General features: G+C 43.5%; 1 protein-coding gene across 3 annotated transcripts in view; it reads left to right on the top strand.

Annotated features, from left to right (window-relative positions):
- Positions 1-15,003: 15,003 nt before the first annotated feature.
- Positions 15,004-15,504, top strand: part of SPATS2L (spermatogenesis associated serine rich 2 like) — a 176,729-nt gene continuing 176,228 nt past the window's right edge. For 2 of the 3 annotated variants that reach the window (XM_023218305.1, XM_023218323.1), the window contains exon 1: positions 15,004-15,189. The gene's annotated coding sequence lies outside the window, so the exon portion shown is untranslated. Of the gene's footprint in view, positions 15,190-15,301 lie in introns of those variants that run through there. The other variant, XM_026454498.2, reaches the window with a different exon arrangement.

Below are 15,504 nucleotides of genomic sequence, written 5' to 3' on the forward strand. Positions count from 1 at the left end.
GTCCTGATAGGAGCGGGGAGTTTAAAGTGCCAGAGCAGGCAGGGCCTAGAGTATGATCACCAGGCTTGTTAGCAGCCAGATGCTGATAGATTTCCCCAATGAGAATGACACTGAAATATCTCTGAAATCTTCGCTTCTTTTTGTCCATGGCTGCAGATGCAGTTCATTCGCTCTTTGATATAATGACCTACCTGGTCCCCTCCCCTGAGATGGCCCTTACAGCCGTCTTACACCTGCTCACAGCTGCAGGCATTTGGCTATTTTCTGTAGGTCGTGGCTGTTCTGCCTGTGGCTTATTGGGAAAAGAAAATGCTTGGTGGGAGGGTTTTGGATTTGGATTTGAGTAGCTCTCTCTTTCAGTGAACTAGGCTTTGAGGAGTGCTGCTAGTCTGGTTTTCATCTTACGTTCTGGTCCTAGCAACTAGGCTTCTTCCTTTTTCCCTGCCTTGTACTAGAATTCTTGAAACATAATCCCCTTCTTGGCTTCCTATTCCTTAGTGCCTGTTTTGTTACCTGGCTGCATCAGACAGGAATTCCAACTGGCTGCTTGTAACCAAAGTAGGGAATAACAGTGGTTTAAATAAAAGTTTTTCTGTCACATAAAAAACATCCAAAAGTAGATAGTCTCAGACTGTTCTATGGCTTCTCAGTAGTCAGAGACCAAGATGGGTTCTTACTGGAACACCAGCCTTGGCACTGGTTTCCATTTCCTTCCTTCCTCCCTTCCTTCCTCCCTTCCTCCCTTCCTCCCTTCCTTCCATTCTTTCCTTTCCTTCTCTCCCTCCTTTTTTCTGTCTTTCTCTCTTGTCAGGGTCTCACTCTGTCACCCAGGCTGGAGTATAGTGCTGCGATCACAGCTCATTATAGCCTCGAACTCCTGCAAGCCATCCTCTTGCCTCAGCCTCCAGAGTAGCTAGGACCAGAGGTGCATACCACCATACCCAACTAATTTAATTTAACTTTTTGTAACCTGGCCTCAAGTGATCCTTCTGCTTCAGTCTCCCAAAGCACCAGGGGGAAACCAGGCAAAAGGCACAAAGCAGTCATTTGTCCTCTTTTTACAGAACTTTCCAGAGATTTCCACCTAGAAACTTATCCTTGTATTTCATTGGCTAAAAATTAGTCATACGGTCAAACCTTGCTGTGCTAACAAAATGAAACCAGGGTTCTAAGTAAAAAGGAAACAGTAGATTTGGGGTGGGGAACTAGCAGCCTCTAATAGACTTACTTGGCTTAGCAACTTGCCATTCTCATTATATCCTCCCTCTTTCCCTGAACCAGTGTCCTGTGTTATCACTCTGACTTGATATCATCTGACAGATTTCTCTACATCTGCCTGCCTGCTGACCACTCACCTGGGTCTCCAAATATAGTCTGCTTTGAATGTTTCTATTGCTACGTTTATCGACATGATTGTTCGGTTGCTTGATTTCTCCTAATTGACCTTCCAGGTTGTTGACACCAGGCTCAGATTACTTTGTCTATTAATTCCTGGTAAACAGTACTTTTCAGTACTGCCAAAGATGCTTACAGTTCCCCTGGGGAAGGGGAGATGAGCATATTGCACAAGAGGTAAATGTGGAAAAGGGGCCATGATGTGTTTCATCTGGTTGAAACACATCTAGTCCTGGGCAACAGCTCCTTACCCTGCTTGAACTGCAGCATATTCCTCCCTTCTCTTCCCTTGTTTATTCAGTCATGATTTCTAGAATATGCCCTGTACTTAAGATTTTCATTCTCAACTTGATAACTGGATTGCAACCTTCATACACTTCTCCTCTTGGTAGACTTCTTGCCTCAGAATCATTTTCTGACTGTTAAGTCTTCCGTCTTCAAAGTCCTCTTGAAATTATGTTTTCTTGACTTTCTCCTTCACCTGGTCTATCAGACCCCTATTTTCATTAGTAGCATTTCCAGGGTGAACCCTGAGACTGATGATAAACAAGTGTGTTTACTTCTAGTGGTTTGTTCGAGCAGGCTTGTATTGGCTTGGGAGAACTGATTGTTAAAAACAAAATAATTATAAAAATATAACTTGTTAAACTGTTGGTACCTTGAAATTAGCCATAGTAGGAGTATGTACAACATGGAAATTGGTAGACACTACTAATCAGGGCTTTCTTTTTTTTCCAAAGAGGTATCTACCAGCACACCATTGCTTGTTTCTCTCCATCATTGACCCCTGAATGCGCACGCTCGTGTGCACAGACACAAACAACACTTCTCATCCGAGATCCTTATATCTTCAGCCTCCAGCTTACAGATAACCCTTCCACACTCAGCTATAGCCAGTGATTCAACATTTCATCATGGAATATATATTTTGAAAATACATCCTGGACCCTAAAAAGACTTTTCCAAAACTGCTGACCTAGCTATTTGAGAACTGCTAATGTAGTCCATCTCTATGCCTTCAGAACACATATAATCATACGGAGGAATCATTTGCGGGGGAAAAACCTACATCCTGGTATTTCAGTAGAGGGAATTTATCGATCAACATCAGAGGTGACTCATCACAGAATGTTAACTTCTGTGAAATTAATATTGGGTGAAAGAGGACCAATTAATGATTACAGGTATTTCAGAAAGCCTGGTGCACACTGTGCAATGATCAAGCTGCATGAACGAACCAAAATGTCAAGATGCTTTGCCTTTGACAGGAATTGTATCAGTTCTCATAATGCCATTATCTCTTATTCTTCAGGACCTCTGTTTCATATGTCTTTGATTAATAACAATGAAAAATGAATTAATTATTACTTATAATTACAGTATTTTAGTAAACAAAATTATTCAACTCATGGAAGAAAAAGAATAAAAATGATTATGAAAGCCTAGGAACCACTAGACTATGCCAATTTTTTATTATATTGAGAAGCTAATATTTCTTTGTTTAAAAACATGTAGCATTTGCTAATATTATAGACTAGAGCACATGCTGTGGAGACAGACTGCTTGGGTCATATTAGAACTTTGCCACTTACTAGCCCTGGGATTCGGGGCAAATTGCTTAATCTCTCTGTGCCTTAGTTTTCTCATCTATAAAATGGAAATAAAAGCATCTACCTCACACAATGACTGTAAAACTAAAGTGAAAAAACACATTAAATGCTCAGCGTGGTGATTAGCATGTAGTAAATAATTAATAAACATTTGCTCTCATTTTCATCCTTGATATTATTTTTGTAGCAGTTTCAGTGTACCAGGAACTGTGCTATAGGCTGTATGTGCAATCTCCTCTAACCTTATCATTAAGTCCATTTTATGAGTAAGGAAACTGACCCTCAGTAGAAATGATGTAACTTTTCCATGGTCTTGGACTAGTAAGTGTGAAAGAGGTTGGCGCAATATCTTTTAGGAGATTTCATTTAAATGGCAGAAAGATGTAAAACCACAGCTTGCATTGGAATTCAAGCCATCCTGATATTTAATATTCTACTGGGAAATTCTTACTTCATAGTCAACTGAACCCATGCATGTGGTAGCATAAACTATTCTTGTTCTGTCTTCAGCAGAGACAGAAGGGCTCACTCACAAACATCCCTGTGTTTTCACTTGAACTGCTATTAAGTTGCCCTCCTGACTTGTCTTCGGTAGGTTTTACAAACACACAGCTCCCATAGGCCTTCCCCATAAATCCTATTTGTTAGCCACAGAATAATCTCCACAAAAGTATTTCTACTTCCTCTAACAGTAATTTTTAAATTAGACTTTAAATCTAAAGTTCATTACTAGTGTAAGCAGAGCACAATATCCTTTGGCTGAACTTGCTTCATTTATGAAGAAGCTAAATATAAAGATCCTTTCTCTCTGTCTTGGACTTTCTTATTCCACCTTCTTATTTAGAAGCTGCTGCCTACAATGCACCACAATGTATATAATAAGTATTTTAATAAGTATTTAATAAGTTCTTCTTTTAAGTTTCAAGTTGCATGTCATTTTGTGTCACAGGGGTGAGTCTAGACTTACATTTAGTTGTGCAATCAGGAAGACATATGACAGTGTGAATATTTTTTAAACACACATGTTATATCACTATCCATTCATTCACTTTTTCTGAGCCGGTCACCATGCTAGAAACCAGGACCAAAGAACACAGTCCCTGCTCAGGGAGCACATAAGTCCCATAAGGGAGGCCAATATACAGTTACCTAATTATTGTGATAGAGCAATGCACAGGAATCAATAGGAACATGGGAAAAAGAGCAGAGAAGAGACCCTGAAATGTAGAGATAATACAGTCTGATCAAGAATGCTAGGGAGCCAGTCAGAGGCCCTGGCTCTAACCCCACTTTTACAATTAATTATTATGCCATCTGTTAAGGGCTGAATTGTGCCATCCCAAAAAAGATCTGTTGGAGTTCTAACACCCAGTACTTCAGAATGACCTTATTTGGAGATAGGGGCTTTAAAATGAGGTCCTTAGGGTGGGCCCTAATTCAATATAACTGATGTCCTGTGAAAAGGGGGAAATTTGGACATAGAGACAGACATATGTAGAGGGAAGATGATGTGAGCAGACACAGGGAGAACATGGGCATCCATAAGCCATGAAAGACCTTTCCTTCACAGCTGTCAGAACGAACCAACCCTGCCTGTACTTGCAGCCTCCAGAACTGTGAGACAACTTTCAGTCTCCGGAACTGTGAGACAATATATTCCTATTATTTAAGCCACTCAGTTTGTGGGTTTTTGTTACAACAGCCCTAGCAAACTAATATGCCATCTCAGTGTCACAAGCCTATCCCATGCTTCAGGTATGCTTCAGGTATCCCATGCTAGACAAGGCCAGTCCCACGTTTGGGAAGATTTGGGCAAAAAGCACTCAGAGCACAACTAACCAGAAACATGCCAGCATCTGCCTGCAGCTTGTTCTTACTCTGTAACCCAGATGAATTCAAAGGTTTCTCTTTAAATACTGAATCTGAGTCTATGACAAGACCCATTAAACCTCCCCAGTGTGACATCCAGAAACAACACCAGTAGTCCTTTGTTTGTAAGGTAAATAATATATACTATTGTAGAGAATTTTAGAGTATAAGCTAAATTCAATAAAAATAAAACTTCGTGTTAAATAATAGATCAACATGACATTACTTAAAACAAATGGTTAATAAACATGCAAGATTTTCTATCTCACAGGTAATCAGATTTATGACAAAAACTGCTCTTGGTAAATGGAAGATGCTAATACAGTTCACCCTTCAGCAATACGAGGTCTAGAAGTGTTGACCCCCATGCAGTTGAGAATCTGGGTATAACTGTCAACTCCCCCAAAACTTAACTATTAGTAGCCTACTGTTAACTGTAGGGCTTACTAATAACATAAACAGTAGATTAGCTATGTGATATGTATTATATACTGTATTTTTACAATAAAGTAAGGTAGAGAAAAAATGTTATTAAGAAAATTATTATAAGTAAGAGGAAATATATTTTTTATTCACTAAGTGGAAGTGGATCATCATAAAGGTCTTCATCCTTACTGTCTTCACATTGAGTAGATTGAGGAGGAGGAGGAAGAGGAGGGCTAGTCTTGCTCTCAGGGTTGGCAGAGGCAGAATAGGTGTAAGAAATGAAAGAAGAGGCAGAAGAGGCAGGCATACTGGGTGTAAATGTTATTGAAAACAATCCACATATAAGTGGACCCACACAGTTCAAATCCATGTTGCTCAAGGATCATCTGTATACATCAGAGAACAAATGCATGCATCCTGAATGAGTGATAGCCTATTCAACTAGAATACACACTGGTTCCATTTGTCTTTCTGTTGGCACAATCTAAACCTAAAATTATCTTCCTAGAATACACAGTGATATGAAACCTTTAAAACAAACAAACAAAAACTCCCTCTATTAGGTACATGTTCATTTCAGGCAACTCTTCTGAGGAGAGAAGGTTTGAACACAAAAAATGCCTGAAACAATGAAAAGATAACCTAATATTTAGCTCCTGTATAGACTGAACAAGTTCAGCCAAAGTGCATTGTTTGGGTTTCTTCTTTCCAACGTGTTTTACCCTCAGGCCAGCAAGGTTATACTTTCTCTTCTCACCCCAAGTCTTCATCTTTTCTGGAAAATTTCCAAGCAGAGCCCTGGTCTCAGGTCATAACAACTTGATCTGCTGCACCAGAACACCAAGGGAGTGAGTCATCCCTTTGGATTTGCCTCGGCAGGTCTTCAACAAGTCTTTGTTTCTCTGCCCACCCATCCCTCCCCTCAACTGCTTGGCGTTGGCCAGTGTCCACGACGGGTTTTTCTTTTAGTTTCTGTTGCCTTCCATCTTTTTACTTTTAAAAAAATTATAATGATAAAAATGTGCACAAAGTTAAAAGGGCAAGTTTCACCCCTTTCACCATCATCCTAAGGGTCAAAGGGTTACCAGGGTCAACAGTGTGAGTATCCTTCAAGAGACAAGAATTTCCATCCTCCCCGCCCTGCCCCCTTGCTGTTTAGAGTTCATACTGTACACAGTGTTCTGACTTGCTCTTATCACTCAAAAATATATCATGGACACTCTTCCATGTCAACACATACATAGCTCCCTCATTTTTAAACAGCTATTTCTTTTTCTACAGTGTAGATGTGCCCAAATAGAGAAATAGATGAACCGTTCCTCTATTTATAAAAGTGGAACGTGGTCAAAATTCTTTTGGCCCTTACAAATAATATTACAATCGACATATCTGTAAATATATTTTTGCACACTTAATATTTCTGTAGATGAAATCACTTGTAGTGGAAAAGTGTGGTTAAAGGATACATGCATTTTTAATATCTATAGGTACTGCAAATTACTTTCCAAAAATGTTTATTAATTCATGCTCCAGTCAGCTAAGTATGAAAGTTCCTATTTCTTATAGACACAAACACCTGATAGTAAAATATATTTTTGCCAATCTGACAAATCATAGATGCTATCTTGTTTTTATTTATGCTATGATCATTGATGAGATTGGGTATGTTTTCAGATGCTTATTAGCACATAGTCCTTCTTTTGAGAATTGTCTATTTTCTTTGTCCATTTTCTTATTTTGCTTCTTCTCTTTTTTCTCTTTTCATATTGCTTTCAAGAAGCTGTCTGTATTACTCATATTAGCCCTTTCCTGTTGTGTATACATGTTGCGTATATTTTCTCCCCTTAGGTAACATTTTTTATGGTACTCTTCATTTGATAGGCCGGGCGCGGTGGCTCACGCCTGTAATCCCTGCACTTTGGGAGGCCGAGGCGGGCGGATCACGAGGTCAGGAGATCGAGACCATCCTGGCTAACACGGTGAAACCCCGGCTCTACTAAAAAATACAAAAAATTAGCCGGGCGAGGTGGCGGGCGCTTGTAGTCCCAGCTACTTGGGAGGCTGAGGCAGGAGAATGGCATGAACCCAGGAGGCGGAGCTTGCAGTGAGCCGAGATCGCGCCACTGCACTCCAGCCTGGGTGACAGAGTGAGACTCTGCCTCAAAAAAAAAAAAAAAAAAGAAATGTTAAAATTTTTTGTAGTCGTATCTGTTTAATTTTTTTCTGTTACAGTTTCTGAAATTTTTTCATGATATTTCTAATTAGTAATTATAAAGATAACCAAATTGTAAAAGTCTCCTATATTTTCTTTTAATCTTTTACAGTTTTTTTATGTTTAGATTATTAATTCATCTGGAATTTTTCTGGAATATGAGCTAAGACACTGTATTAGTCATGCTTCATTCAACAGAAGGATTTTTTTTTTTTACTCAGATAACAATTGTGGGTGATCAGATAACAACTGTGGGTGTTCAACAAGCAGACACAGGTATATTAAATGTTTATATTAAATGTTTTAATATCAGGTGTTTGTGAGTGTCTATAAGAAGTAGTGACAGGGTGACTCACAGACCCAGGCTCCTTCCATCCTAGCTCTACCCACCTCTTGATAAGGGGTCAGCAAATTACAGTCCACAGGTCACATGCAGCCCACTGCCTGTTTTTGTAAATAAAGTATTATTGGAACATAGACATGCCTATTTGTTTACATAGTGCCTGTTTGGATGAACGGAGGCAAGATGGTGCACTTCCGGGTTCTTCTTCACCACCAACTCTTCCCACGCGCGTGAAAATGCAGCGGGCGCCCAGGAAGGTGCAGATCCACTGGGCATGTGCCAGGTGACGTCAATCCAAAGAGACCAAGATTTACCTGGTCGCACCTGTGGAATGCCCCCCGACACGCCTGTGCCCCGCCTATTGCCTTCCCACTCCTAGAAAAGCCACTCTTGGCCAGTGAGCCACGTGGCCTTCCTGAGTCTCTCACTCCTGTCGGGATGTCGAGACAGCAGGAACTCCGTCGGAGAGCCCCACCAGGGGACTCTGCCGGCCTTCTCTGCCGGAGGCCAACAGACCTCTTCCCCACACCTTAGGTGACCAAAATAAACTTGCAGTTTTGCTCCTACACTTGCCTACCCGCTGGTTCTTTTGTGCCCGCTGGGCTGGTCTTAGAAAAAACAAATCAGTTGGTGCCGAAACCCCGGAGGAGACCCCTCCTCAGGCCTCTAGGGGTTGAGGAACCTCCTCCTGCTCCCACGCCGCAGACGGACCAGGACCTGAAACCCGCTTCCCTCACTCTCATGGCCTCTCTGCGGTAAGTGCCCTTGTCTCCTCTTTACCTCCCTCGGCCAAAATCCTATGCAGGTCCGAGGTCCATTTTGAGCCACCAAGTGACTCGGGAGACCCGTTCAGGATGGAGACGTCCGCCTGAAGGTAATCTCCACTTTGGCTCCATGAGCCTCCAGTCTGTCTCTGCTGGTTCCAAAGGACGCTTTGAAGCCAGGCAGAGATCCACTTCCATTTCCATTGTGTCCATTGTGTAAGTAAAGAGGAAACAAACGGGAAACCCCCGGTCCAAATTTCCAAAGAGCACCCCCTTAGGGTGCCTCCTAGCCAATTTAAAAACCTTACAGCTCGAACAAGACCTTAGGAGGAAGCAGTTAATTTTCCTTTCCACTGTGGCGTGATCAACCTCAGCAATTTCTGCCAGCGGCTAGGCAAGTGGTCCGAAATTAATTACGTACAAGGCTTTTGGGCCTTAGGCTCTCATCCCCACACTCCTCCTTCTCTCCCCGCTCTCTCCACCCCCTCCCTTCCTGCCCCGACTCCTCCTCCTCCCCCCATCCAGACTCCTCCTTCCTCCTCCTTATCTACTAGTAATCCACTCAGTCCCATGCCTCCTTCGGGGCCCCCAACTGGCTGTCTTGAGTCCCCTATCTCTGCCCACACCCTCCTACAGTGTTAGCACCTTTGTGAGAGGTGGCTGGGGCAGAGGGGGTAGTCAGAGTACATGTCCCTTTTTCATTGGCCGATCTTTCCAAAATTGAGAAGCGTTTAGGTGATTTCTCAGCTAATCCTACCATATACATCCATATACATAAAGGAATTTAGACACCTTTGTCAGGCCTGTGACTTAACTTGGCATGACCTCCAGGTTATCCTAACCTCTACCCTAAACTGACTGAGGTTCTAACCCAGTATACCCGGTTATATCCGGCCTCCCCAACAGGGGCCACCATTTTGGCGTCTTATTTCATTTCTCAATCAGCTCCTGACATTCGTAAAAAACTTCAAAAGGTAGAGGATGGTCCTCAGACACCAATACAAGACCTAGTTAAATTAGCCTTTAAGGTCTATAACTCCAGAGAGGAGACAGCAGGCTCGCCTCAAACAGAAGTTACAGCTCCTAGCAGCGGCTTTACAGCCCAGTCGTAACCCCAGGCCAGAGAGCACACACCCCACAGACTCCAAGGCTACAAAAGGAGCCTGCCTGCTATAAGTGCGGCAAGGCAGGACACTATGCCAACAGGTGTCCGCAAGGTCCCCGAGCCCCAACGCAGCCTTGCTATAAGTGCAAGGCATCAGGACATTAGGCCAGTGAATGTCCTAACCCTCGTCCACCAGCAACCCCCTGCCCTGCTTGCCAGCAGGGCGGACACTGGAAGTCTGATTGCCCCACCCTGAGAACAGGTGCTGCATCTCCACGTGACCCCTTTCCCAGGATCCTGGGAGCTCCTTCCAGCTCCTACATCTGGACGACAACAACTGAAGGTGCTGAGACTCGGGGACCCCCATCATCCTCGCCGAGCCGGGGGTAACTCTCCTGGTAGCGGGTAAGACAATTAATTTTTTTTAATCGACAGCGAGGCTACCTATTCTGTTTTGCCGTCCTTCTCTGGACCTAGCCTTCCATCCAATATCTCTGTAGTAGGAGTAAGCGGAAAGCCATTCACTCCACGAAAAACTCCACTCCTTAATTGCTGCCTGGCCGACAACTACTTTGCGCACTCGTTCCTCATTATACCCTCATGCCCTACCCCCTTACTAGGCCGAGAAATCAGTTCAACTTTCCCCCCACTTGCCTCAAACTTACTAAATTTTCTTAACTATCTCATACTCCTCAGCCTTGCCAGGACTATCCTTCTGGGTTTTGCCCAGATTCCAACAAATGCTTCCATTCCTCATTCCTATACTAATACTGTGCCTTATTTTATTTTTCATCCATGCGTCCAAATACTAACCATAGGCCCCGACCTTAACGACGCCCCTTAACAGCAGGAAGTAGCCAGACACACCACGGTGCCCCTTTATCACTATTACCAATAAAAGGTTGGACTGTTTGGACGAACGGAGGCAAGATGGTGCACTTCCGGGTTCTTCTTCACCACCAACTCTTCACGCACGCGCGAAAATGCAGCCGGCGCCTGGGAAGGTGCAGATCAACTGGGCATGCGCCAGGTGACGTCAATCCGAAGAGACCAAGATTTACCTGGTCGCACCTGTGGAACGCCCCCCGAAACGCCTGTGCCCTGCCTATTGCCTTCCCACTCCTAGAAAAGCTGCTCTTGGCCAATGAGCCACACGGACTTCCCAGCCCCAGTCCTGTCAGGATGTCAGAGGCCGATAGACATCTCCCCCACACCTTAAGTGACCAAAAATAAACTTGCAGTTTTGCTCCTACACTTGCCTACCCACTGGTTCTTTTGTGCCCGCTCGGCTGGTCTTAGAAAAACAAATCAGTGCCTATGGCTGCTTTCCATAAAACAGCAGAGTTGAGCAATTGTGATAGAGACTATATGATCCACAAAGGCTAAAATATTTACTATTTGGCTCTTTACAGAAAAAGTTTGCTGACTTCTGCTTTGAAGTCTCAGGGTCCTTAGTTTCCACATGGCAGATGGGAAAGAGAGATCATGTGGCAGGCTTTCCATGGAGGAGGCCTGAAAGGGGAGTACAACACTTTCACCTACATTCCGCTGGCCAGAATTCAGTCCCTGGCTTCACCTAACAATTTGGGAAGCTAGGAAATGTGAATTTATTGTGCGCTGAGGAGGAAAGGGAATAATTAGCCATATTCTGCCAAGGTGTACCCTGCAATTATCTGTTTCTTTCTTCCTTCCTATTTTTAATCAGAATAGGCTAGATTACACTGCAGAAACAAACAACCATCAAATATCAGTTGCTTAGAACAACAAAGGTTTATTTCTTGATCATACTACATGTCCACTAATGCTCAGCAGGGATCATACTACATGTCCACTAATGCTCAGCATTGCTCATTGTTGTTTGCTTAGAACAACAAAGGTTTATTTCTTGATCATACTACATGTCCACTAATGCTCAGCAGGGATCATACTACATGTCCACTAATGCTCAGCATTGCTCATTGTTGTCATTCACTCCAGTCTGATGAAGCAGTCACCACCATGCACCTTGATGTTGCAGCACTAGGAAGAAAAGAGAATGTGGTGACTGACCCAAAATGATACTCATCACTTCCAGCCACCTTTCATTGGCTGAAGCAACTCGCAGGGCTATACTATACTCAGGTGGGGAAATGCAATCTCATCATGTGCTTCGAAGGCAGCAGAGCTGGAATATTTGAGCAGCCCTACTGGATTGCACACTAACAAACACAGAACACATATTCATCCCCTCCCTAGGGGAGATAACCCAGATTCCATTCAGTCACTGCACATAAAGTCCAAGATCCTAGATGGTAGATGCCCTCCCCAATAAATTTGAATATTGCCTAGTGATCTGGAGCCTAGCAATTAAAATTCCTCTCTGTCCCCACTACTTATTCAGATATCAAAATCTTAATAGAGTCACAACTGATCATAGCCTAGAACAGGTTTCCAGGATCTGAGCTATATCCACGAATGTGAGCCCTGCTCTGAACGATCATGCCTAGAGAATCAGGAGCCTGGTACAATCCAGGGGTGGCAAGCAGGGAATATGGCATTTTGCAGAAATCAATACTGCAAGAAAAGAGTCAGCTTTATTGAAGAATATGGCATTGTTTCTCCAGGCTTACAATTAGGCACTCCGAATAAAGAGTGTAGGTGACAATGTGGAGGAAAGCAGTATGCACAGATTAAAAATACCTATATGGAAATGTTAAAAAATATAAATGAACATCCTTTGTTCACCCGTCAGAAAACAACTGCTCTTATGGTTCTTGTTTTGTTCGCTTAAGAAAAGAACTTCACCTTTCTATTTAGTTTAGAAAATAGTAAAATGAGATTCAATTTCTGGATTATAATCACAGAGAATCATTTTGAACAATACAGTCAAACTAGCATTACACAGATCAAGATGTTAAACAATGTAATTTTTCAAATAAACTTTCACCATCTGGTGAAAACACCAACATATATCTTATTCATATTTTATTTCTTCAGACTTTTATATCTCCATTTATGCCTAACTCAGAAAAATAATGCTTTGTTAGTTATATGATGTGCAAGAAGCTTTTACATGTTTCAATAAGCATATTAAATCCTCTCTAACAGAAGTTCTTATTATTTCCAGAAGAAATTAATTTGAACAGCAAAAGGTTCAAGTTTCATTTGAAGTACACTGTCTGTAAAACTTTTAAAACTCAGATTTTTTTTTTTTTTTTGTGGCTGGGCCCCTTAGCTAACTCTTGAAAGATATAATTGTTTTCTTCAAAGTTATTCTATACTTGTCTTTTCACGGGCTAGGCCTCCACTCCCAGTAGAGAATTACTTTTAGCCTAGTCTGTGGTACAGTGGTTACTCCTAGCCGCCTAGTCTCTGTTTTTTCATTGATTCACTGCTTTACCATCTTTGCTCTCAACACATACAGCATTTATTCTTATAGCTCCTACCTACAGTACTTAGTAAGAAGCAGCCTTCGATTATCAAGGCCATATATGGTCTTCTTAAAATCCTTTCTTCCCTCTGGTCATATTCAGTTTTTGAAAGCATTTTCTTCTGTCAGACTTCACTAAGCAAGTTAGATTTGGAGTCATGGGAAGATTATGAAGTGGTGTAAGAAAAGAGTGAAGACTTGAGTTCAGTGTTACTTCCAAAGCCCTTCCTAGGAAAAGTGTCGTTTATTATTAATTTTGGAATTCTAATTATGGAGGAAACCTCTCAAAAACATAAATAATTTATTTAGCCAGAGGACCTAAGAAGTGCATCAAATTTCAAGTCAAATGGTTACAAGTTACTTATTACACCTAAATTTAATAAGCAATAGGATGTTTATTCTTTATGTGTGGTATGGCTTCCAGAAGCAAGCTTTCCTCTCAGTAGCACGGGAGGGGTTCAACGGTCTAGCTTCAAATTCTTCCTTTACCACTTACTAGCTAAAAACTTAGGCAACTTATTTCACCTCTCTGTGCCTCAGTTTCTTTCTTTCTTTTCTTTTAAAGGCTCTGGCTTTGTTGCCCACACCACAGCTCAGGGGTGTGATCCTGGCTCACTGCAACCTCAGCCTCCTAAGTAGCTGGGACTACAGGCTTGCACCACCATGCCCGGCCAATTATTATTATTTGTTTTGGTAGAGATGGCGTTTCACTATGGTCCCAGGCTGGTCTTGAACTCCAGGGCTCAAGAGATTTGCCCAGCTCGGCCTTCGAAAGTGCTGGGATTACAGGTGTGAGCCACTGGGCCCAGCCCTCAGTTCCTTTATCTGTAAAACAGGACAAAAATAACCCGATGGGGTTCTTTGAAGGATTAAATGAGCTAGTACTTATAAAGCACTTGCTAATGTCTGTTAAATAAATTATATGATCCACACACCAATCGAAGGTGACAATAAGGTAGCAAGAATCACCACTCCAAGTCACACAAGAAAAGTTCCTTTCCTTTTAGCTCCTCTATTTCAGCAGTGCGTTGTCAACAGGGCCACATTATGTTAGCAGATTTGAACTTTATCCGAAAGGTGTTTGTGTTTTATTTCAAATTATGAATTCCTGAACATTGGATAATGTACACTTCTGCAGTGCACTCAGAGGCCCATTTGAGTGTGGAGCTCGAGAGGCATAACCGACCCTGGTCTGATATTTGTAAGGAGCTCGATAGCCAAGTTGCCGCTCAGAAACAGTTATTGGTATTGCCAAAAAAAAAAAAAAAAAAAAAAAAAAGGAAGCTAAGAAGTCACCCTTCTAAATAAACAAACAAACAAACTGAATTGGAGAGCTGCCTGCATTTCACCCTACTGCCTCTGGAAAAGGAATGTTATCTAAAGTGCTTCCATCATGAATAATGATTGAGGAACTGCTTTTACTCTCCCGACTACTGTACTCCCAGGCAGCAACCCAAGGCTGAAGCCCACGGTACCCATGTGTAACTTGGTTATTACATACACGTTTGGAGCCCAGTGTGCAGAGCCGCAGCGCAGAGGAGGAAGCGGAATACCCCGGGTTGGCCGGGTTTCCAAGGGCCGACCCGAGCCCCAACACTTTTTCCGCGCCTGATTTTTCAGGTCATTTTCGAATGGGCTATCTTTGTTTACATTTTGAGCTTGGATCCTCTCCAGAAAGCATTACTACCTTCTAAATGGTGAAACATCTCGTATTTGCAGACAGTGCTGGGGGAGCAAAGTTCATTTTCTCGGGTAGGAGATGATTCTCCTGCAACACGTGCGGATTGTGACAAAATCTTTCAAAAACGGGGAGTTTCGGTGAAGTGGAGGTTTGGGGAAAGGCAAGGAGGTCGTTCTGGAGCACGCAAGCAAAGTGCGGAAGCTGTACGGAGATTCTTCTAGAAAGTGGGGTGGGAAAGGAGCTAGGGAGGGCGTGTGGAGGGACGGGATCTGTGTCAGAACGTGCGTGTGAGCGGATACAAAACCCGAGAGAGGCGTGAGCAGCGCTGTGTGTGCGAGCGGGAGCGAGGGGCGCCGGCTGGGGTGTGTGCGCCTGGTGAGTGACACCGGGGGGGGGGGGGGAGGGCGAGCGGGGGCAGCCTGCAAGGGGCGGGAGTGTCCCTGCGTGGGGCGGCCGAGCCGGAGTTGTGTCAGTGAAGGAATCCAGTCTGGGGGCCGAGCTGGCTGCGCCCTCCGCTGCGAGCGCCGGCAGCGCGGGGCGAGCTCCGGACGGCGCGCGGCCCGGGCAGCGGCTCCCGCTCGGCCCGCCCTCCAAGCCGCAGGGGCCGCCACCGCCGCGGCGCCTCCCCTGGCGACCGCGCCCCGGGGCCCCGGCCCCGGCCCGGGACGGAGCGGCCGGCGCTTGGCACAG

Source organism: Piliocolobus tephrosceles, chromosome 11 (genome assembly GCF_002776525.5).
Source record: "Piliocolobus tephrosceles isolate RC106 chromosome 11, ASM277652v3, whole genome shotgun sequence".
NCBI classification, from domain to species: domain Eukaryota; kingdom Metazoa; phylum Chordata; class Mammalia; order Primates; family Cercopithecidae; genus Piliocolobus; species Piliocolobus tephrosceles.